The 7911-nt window shown below is 42.7% G+C and overlaps 1 protein-coding gene across 3 annotated transcripts in view; it reads left to right on the top strand.

The window, feature by feature from the left end:
* The first annotated feature begins 796 nt into the window (after positions 1-796).
* The window catches only part of slc7a14a (solute carrier family 7 member 14a), a 28110-nt gene continuing 20995 nt past the window's right edge, over positions 797-7911 (top strand). Inside the window, exon 1 of one of the 3 annotated variants that reach the window (XM_076976360.1) lies at positions 797-1054. The gene's annotated coding sequence lies outside the window, so the exon portion shown is untranslated. Of the gene's footprint in view, positions 1055-1116; positions 1303-1616; positions 1732-7911 lie in introns of those variants that run through there. The other 2 variants (XM_076976361.1, XM_076976362.1) reach the window with 2 other exon arrangements.

Genomic DNA, 7911 nt, shown 5'->3' with positions numbered 1-7911 from the left:
TAGTTGACATTTTGTAGATGGCCAATAACTGGAAAGTGTCCGTCGAGTAACACTTCCTTTCAGCCTGACTGCAACACGAGGCCTAAAGCCCCGTTTCTCAGACAGGAGGCAGCAGGGAGATTTCAGATGTCTGCTTCTCCACTGTTAAAAATGTCAGGTGTCTGTTTCTTCTACTAGACAGTCCAACGTCATGGTGGAGGAAGTTTTTAAGGCAATGAAATTAATGTGCGAGACACGATAATAATTTCGCAGTCATCTATCTCTCTCGTGGAGACCTGCAGGGGATTTGACATTTTACTGAAGCAAAGAACGGAAAAGTACAACAGCAAACGGATGATATGCTACAGTGGGTGTATGAAAGAGGAATAGTGCCCCACACCACACCAGCAGTGGAGAGCATCTTTAACATTTAAGCGTTTGTTGTAATGAAACTTTAATAAAGCAAGGTGGTGACTATCTTCAATAGGATTTAAGTGAGCTTTGCTAAGCTAGTAGGTTTGCATAACCCTGTTGTATTTCACAGTCATGCCAGCTTTTCACCACAGAGTATGATTTTTGTCCCCGGCCTTTGAAAAGATGTCTGATGACAGGTCCTATATGTATCTATTGTTGCAAAATAGGTTTGTCGTCTCGTCATTTTCAACGGCATCATAACGGCTTTGTTGTAGATCGGCATAATAAATAATGAATGTTTGTATCTCTCATCACATAGAAAGAGCGTCTGAATAATTTAACCCCTTTTACTACAACTACCCAACGCCCCTTGCCCAATGCCCAAGAGATGCGCGTGATTGCATCACGGGGAGAGAGCCTCGCGCTGTGGCACAATCATGGAGACAGATCGTCGACGAAAAGTGTTTCTTTTAGTCTCACATTATGTCCCTTTGTAGGACGTTGTGCAACTGGTTTGGCGTGAGGTGCGCGCGAGAATTTCACGATACGTAAACGGAAATGAATCCTGCTTGGGTGCCTTCTGCTCCTGGGTGCTTTGCGCTACGCCACCCACTTGCTCCACTGTGAACTGCAGTGGACCACACAGCGAACACCCTCCGAGGTAAGATGCAGCTGAATCGACGATGCGTCTTGATGATAGGTTAGCAAAATTCAGGGTCAAATGTCCACTTAGTAATACGAAGTGCTTTTACTTGACGTATGTATGAAGTAGTTCACGACCAGCAGCGTTCGCGTGTTGCATGATTTCATAAACGGATTTGTCGCACTGACTCAAAGACTGTTGTGGGTCTGTATTGTCATCATCGACTTCAAAAGGTGTCAGAGGTGCGGTAAGCGGTGAGACAAACGGTAATTTTGTTTTTGCTTTAAGTGGGACTCTCTTGGGACCCTGGTGCATGACTGTGGCGCACACAGGCATTAATATCGGATACTGAACTATCATGTCAGTGCTTTTGACAGTGCAATAGGCTATTACTCGACATCGACGAGTGAATTCACGTAATGAAACGTGTGTAAAACAATTTCTTAATTGATATCTCGAGCTAACGGCAGGGTTGCGTGACAGGTTCCAGCGGGAACCTCTACATTTCAATAACATACTCCCTGCGTCTATTTCCATCCCTTCAAAAAGTGAAATAACGCCTGTTATGTTTATTATTTAGATTATATTCCCCTTTGATGTCATTGCCTGAAAATGGTCGGCCCTGACTTCTGAATCGAGGTTAATCTCCAATGACATGATTGCAGTTGGCCATGGATTCGATTTTGTGTATAATGGTGTGTATTCAACGCGCTAGCGTCGCCCGCTGCTATTGTTGCTGGAGGTACTGACCGTGGTGCTGAAACGTGTCTTGCTATTTTCTCATTAAGGTCTGCGGTACAATAGCCATTCTGGAGTTCAGCTCGTATTCGAAGCAGACCATGAACTCAGGGCAGTAATACTTATCAAAATAAATATTTTCCTCCTCTCAGTGTTTACTTCCGGGGACCCTCAGCAACCACCCCAACATTGTAGTCAACAATAGGATTAAAAATGCTTACAATTTAGGTCAAATGTTTTAGGTGTTAATTAATATTAATACTTATGATGATGATAATAATAATAATAATAATAATAATATTTACTGCATGTAAATATTGGAGTTAGGAGAAAGGAGAATCAGATGCTGTTAAAGTTATCTGTTCTCATTCTACTGGACAGTGTATATACATTATGGACAAGAGGTGTATGACCATCACACATATACTGAACCAGGGACATTAATGTGAAGTTAGACCAACCAGGGACATTAATATGGTGTTAGCCTAACCAGGGACATTAATATGGAGTTAGCCCAACCAGGGACATTAATATGGAGTTAATCCAACCAGGGACATTAATATGGAGTTAGCCTAACCAGGGACATTAATATGGAGTTAGACCAACCAGGGACATTAATATGGAGTTAGTCCAACCAGAGACGTTAATATGTAGTTAGCCCAACCAGGGACATTAATATGGAGTTAGCCCAACCAGGGACATTAATATGGAGTTAGCCCAACCAAGGACATTAATATGGAGTTAGTCCAACCAGAGACGTTAATATGTAGTTAGCCCAACCAGGGACATTAATATGGAGTTAGCCCAACCAGGGACATTAATATGGAGTTAGCCCAACCAGAGACGTTAATATGGAGTTAGCCCAACCAGAGACGTTAATATGTAGTTAGCCCAACCAGAGACGTTAATATGTAGTTAACCCAACCAGGGACATTAATATGGAGTTAGCCCAACCAGAGACGTTAATATGGAGTTAGCCCAACCAGAGACGTTAATATGTAGTTAGCCCAACCAGGGACATTAATGTGGAGTTAGACTAACCAGGGACGTTAATATGTAGTTAGCCCAACCAGGGACATTAATATGGAGTTAGCCCAACCAGGGACATTAATATGGAGTTAGCCCAACCAGAGACGTTAATATGTAGTTAGCCCAACCAGGGACATTAATATGTAGTTAGCCCAACCAGGGACATTAATATGGAGTTAGCCCAACCAGTGACATTAATATGGAGTTAGCCCAACCAGGGACATTAATATGGAGTTAGCCCAACCAGGGACATTAATATGGAGTTAGCCCAACCAGGGACATTAATATGGAGTTAGCCCAACCAGAGACGTTAATATGGAGTTAGCCTAACCAACCTTTTAGCCCAACTCTTGAACGTTGTCTGTGGAAATGTGTGTCCATTCAGTGAAGCAACATTGTAAGGTCAGGCACTAATGTTGGACAAGAATGGACTCAATTGGCAATCACCCTTCATCTCCAAGGTGTGCAGGGGGCTGGGGACAGGTCTTTCTGCAGTGGGGCTGGGGACAGGTCTTTCTGCAGTGGGGCTGGGGACAGGTCTTTCTGCAGTGGGGCTGGGGACAGGTCTTTCTGCAGTCTTTTCATTTCTTTATGGGCCTCAGTGTGTACACAGGTGTGCACAATCATGCTGGAACCAGAAAGGATATTTACCAAACTGTTACCACAAAGTTGGAAGCATATAATTGTCTAAAATCACTGCTGTAGCACCAATCTTACCTTTCACTGCAGCTAAAGAGCCCAAACCTTGAAAAACAGGCCCATTGGTTCACCTCCACCAAACTTTACTGTGGTCACTATGCAGTCTGGTAAGTAATGTTGTCCCGGCCTCCACCAAACGCAGATTCATCTGTCAGACAGCTGGATAGTGAAACGTGATTTGTCACTCCAGAGAACACATTCCAACGGTGACTTTACACCCTTCTAGTCAATACCTGACGTTGTGTATTGCAGTCTGAGGCTTGTATGCAGCTGGTTAGAAAGTCATTTAAGCTCCTGATTCATAGTTCTGGTGTTAATGTCACTTCCAGAGGCAGTTGGGAACTTTGCAGCAGATGATAGGGTATGAAGATCCAGAAGCTTTATAAGTGATGCATTTTTTAGCACTCTGTCTCTTGCCTGGTGTGTAATTTAGTTTGGTCTACCTCTTCATAAATGTTGTTGCTTCTACATGCTTCCACACTTATAGCACTTAAGAGTTGACTGGGAGAATCTAGCGTATAGTACATCTTCTCTTTATCATGTGCTCATATTTGCATGATATCCCCTACTGCAGTCACTCCTGCATTCATGTAGAATGTTGCCTGTACAACAGTGTCAGTAATAAAGGATACGGTGATAGTACCATCAACCTTATTTACAATACACTTTAATCTCAATCTGTGAACAAATCTGCTTGTCGATTGGCCTGTAGTGTTAGCAGTGACTCCTGACTCATGGGTCATAATCGGGTCTCATGTGTGTTTCCATGTCCACACACCCTAATACAATTACATGCTTTCTGTCATTGAGAAGCACCTGCTGTGTACAGCAATCATTTACAGAAACCCATTGTATTGATGCCTTTTGAATTCTTAGCAATATATTAGTTGTAATCAGATTTCAAAATCCATCTGATTAAATGTAGCTAAATTGTGAAGCAGTCTACGGCTCAAAACAGAATTAAGAGCTGATGTATTTAGAGGTGCTTCTCATTTGAAAGTGTATTCTAGAAATCTAGAATACACACATTTCTTTCTTTCATTCTTACTTTGATTATTTCTTGCTGTGTGTGTGTGTGTGTGTGTGTGTGTGTCTGTGTGTGTACTTGTATGTGTGTGTACCTGCTTCACTCTGTCCTACATGCCAGATGGTTGCCATGGCAAAGAGCACATACTGTAGCACCTAAACTCAATATGCAAATAAGGTATCTGAATGTTTCTGCTGCATAACTGTCCAAAAGGTTTCAATGACACCTAAAGGTCTGAACTAACCCTAACTAACTACAACAGTGTGGGATTAACCCATTTAACTTTGACTGAACTCTTACAGTGTTGAATTAGTGCCTACAAATGTTTAATTGTAAACTTTAATATTAACTCTTCCAATTTAAATTTGTCTAGTTAAATTTGTATAAACGATTGCAAGAGTGAATTTAATACTGCTTGCTGTGTAAAGACAGGTGAGAGTGGGGAGATCGTTATAGTGGGAGAAAGAGGATCAACTCTGTCAGCTGAAGTGATGTCAACCCTTCTGTACCAAGTCAACGCAGCCTGTTCAGTAGCTTATGTAACAAATGTGCAAATCCCTAGAGAGAGGAGGAGAGAGGAGGGAGGGGAGGAGAGAGGAGAGGGGAGGGAGGGGGGGGAGGAGGAGGGAGGGGAGAAGAGAGGAGGGGAGGAGAGCAGCTCCAGCAGACCCCCCCCCCCCCCCCCCCCCCCCCCCCCCCCCCCCCCCATCACTCCAGCAGACCCAGCCCTGTCACAGGGCAATGGGCAGGGGGCAGTGAATATACTATTATTATTATTGTTATTATTATTATTAATATTATATTTATTATTTTATTTATTTTTTATTTTTCATTGTTGTTGTTGTTGCTGTTGTTGTTGTTACTCCAATAATAATTATTATCAGGAGAAAGGCAAACCCTGGATCCTGAATCTGAGGGCAGTCATGGTCTGGTGGTTAGGGAACTGGTCTTGTGACCGGAGGGTCGTGGGTTCGATTCCCAGACCTGAGGCCATGACTGAGGTGCCCCTGAGCAAGGCCCTTAACCCTCAATTGCTCACTTGTATAAAAATGAGATAAAATGTAAGTCGCTCTGGATAAGGGCGTCTGCCAAATGTCGTAAAATGTAAATGAGGGTCTGTAAAGTCTGTAAAACTCACTTGCATCCTGTTCAGTTGAACCAGGTCCCCTGTGTGACTGACACAACATGTTCTGCAGGAGTCTGGACTGTGTCTTCTACTCATCCAGATTAGGATTAAGTGCTCGTAGTTGTCATGAGGCAAAACAATCGAATCACATATGCATCACATCATAATATGAAGGTCATTTTACAGAGATAATTTTACAGAAGGAGAGGTATCTGGCTGTAGTCACTAGTTGTTGAAGGTTGTCCCACGCCAGATCATCCTGGAGATCTTCTGATCTATTGATCTATTGATCTACTGATCTACTGATCTACTGATCTTCTGATCTACTGATCTACTGATCTTCTGATCTATTGATCTACTGATCTTCTGATCTACTGATCTACTGATCTTCTGATCTACTGATCTATTGATCTACTGATCTTCTGATCTACTGATCTACTGATCTATTGATCCACTGATCTTCTGATCTACTGATCTATTGATCTACTGATCTTCTGATCTATTGATCTACTGATCTACTGATCTATTGATCTACTGATCTACTGATCTACTGATCTACTGGTCTACTGACTTTCTTCTGATCCCTTTTTGTCTGTGTCAGTCTTACTCTACTTTCAGCAAGGAAGCCCTAATTGTCAAAGTCAAAGTCAAATTTATTTATATAGCGCTTTTTACAACACATGTTGTCAAAAAGCAGCTTTACAGTCGTATTGGTCGAGATCCCTAATGAGCAAGCCAAAGGCGACAGTGGCAAGGAAAAACTCCCTATGGTGGTGGGGATTAGGAAGAAACCTCGGGAGGACCAAGACTCAAAAGGGAACCCATCCTCCATTTGGCGGCCCATTAGCACAAGTCCATATTTGTGGACAAAAGGTGGTTCTACAGTTATAGTTAAGGATCTTGTTCTCCGGCCAAGTCACAGTCCCTTCAGTGCAGATGGTGAGACTCTGGTAGGAGCATCAGCACGACCTCTTGTGGAAATGGCACATCCAACCCCGGCATCAGTACATCCACCAGCAAGCCAGACCATCTCCCAGGTGCTTGTAGGTGCTTGAATGTAATCGTCTTGGATAGAAGCATGCAAAACGATAGACAATACAGACTGAGTGTGTGGACATCAATTTAAACCACCATTGATTTAAACGTACATAGCTCACATGCCAGTGATCAGCAATCAGTAATTGTGAACGTGCATTTAGCATCACCATTGCTTTACAGAGGAACCAATCAGCAGAGGACATGTCGTTTTGATCAATATACCTCTTCCCGTAAAGCTATCGTGTAGACAGGGGTGGATAGGGAGCCTCGCGATGAAGCATTCGTTTCTGAATGTCATGCTTGCTTAAAGGTTGACGTGTGCTACCACCTGCTCTACATCTGACGTGTCTCCTGCGATGCTAATTACGAAACACGAGCAAACAGCATCAGAGCAGCCGGCCTGGCTGTCATTTTAACGACTGCACGTGTTTCATACAGCCACGGTACATCTACACGGAGGTGGCCAAGTCCACCAGGAAGAGACAGGAACCCACAGTCTTGACTTTAGTTTGTGATATAACTCTGAGGACTGAAGCGTCTGGTTGCTGTATTTCCAGTTTTAATCTTAATGGTGATGTCATGTTGGATCATAGCTGTGTGCCTCTGACAGCCTGTGTTTTATATATCATATATCATATGTAGTGACATATATCACTACTGTTCACAGTACTCTTCACATTGGACCCCCAAGCCTGTTTTATCATATTTAATTAAGTCTCTATTTCTCCATTAGAAGCTGCACTGCAGTTAAGTTTTTCTTTACTTTTTCCATTCTTATTTAAAGTTTAACATCACTCTCTCTTGCTTTCTCTCTTCTTCCTCTCTCTCCTCTCTTTCTTCTACCCTTCTCTCTTCTCTTTCTCTCTTCTACATTTCTCTCTCTCCTACCTCTCTCTGCTACCTTTCTCTCTCTTCTGTCTCTCTCTCTTCTGTCTATCTCATTGTCTTCTTTACCTTTTTCTTTTTTTTCTTTCTTTTCCTCATTTGGTCATTAGCTCTATGCTATAATATGGAACATTTCTCCCTCTCTCTCTCGCTCTCTCTCTCTCTCTCTCTCTTACCCCTCTGAGTCTGCCACTTTCTGAGTATGTTCACATGAAGAACACACTGCTGACTGCTGTTTGACAAGGAGAGGTAGCTAATTAGCTTCATAAAGGCCCAAAACATGAAAGACGATAAGATGGATTAGAAAATGAGGTCACACAGCTATAAAGGGTC

Source organism: Brachyhypopomus gauderio, chromosome 16, assembly GCF_052324685.1.
Source record: "Brachyhypopomus gauderio isolate BG-103 chromosome 16, BGAUD_0.2, whole genome shotgun sequence".
In the NCBI taxonomy this organism is placed as follows: Eukaryota; Metazoa; Chordata; class Actinopteri; order Gymnotiformes; family Hypopomidae; genus Brachyhypopomus; species Brachyhypopomus gauderio.
This window is presented reverse-complemented; position numbering and strand designations above follow the sequence as displayed.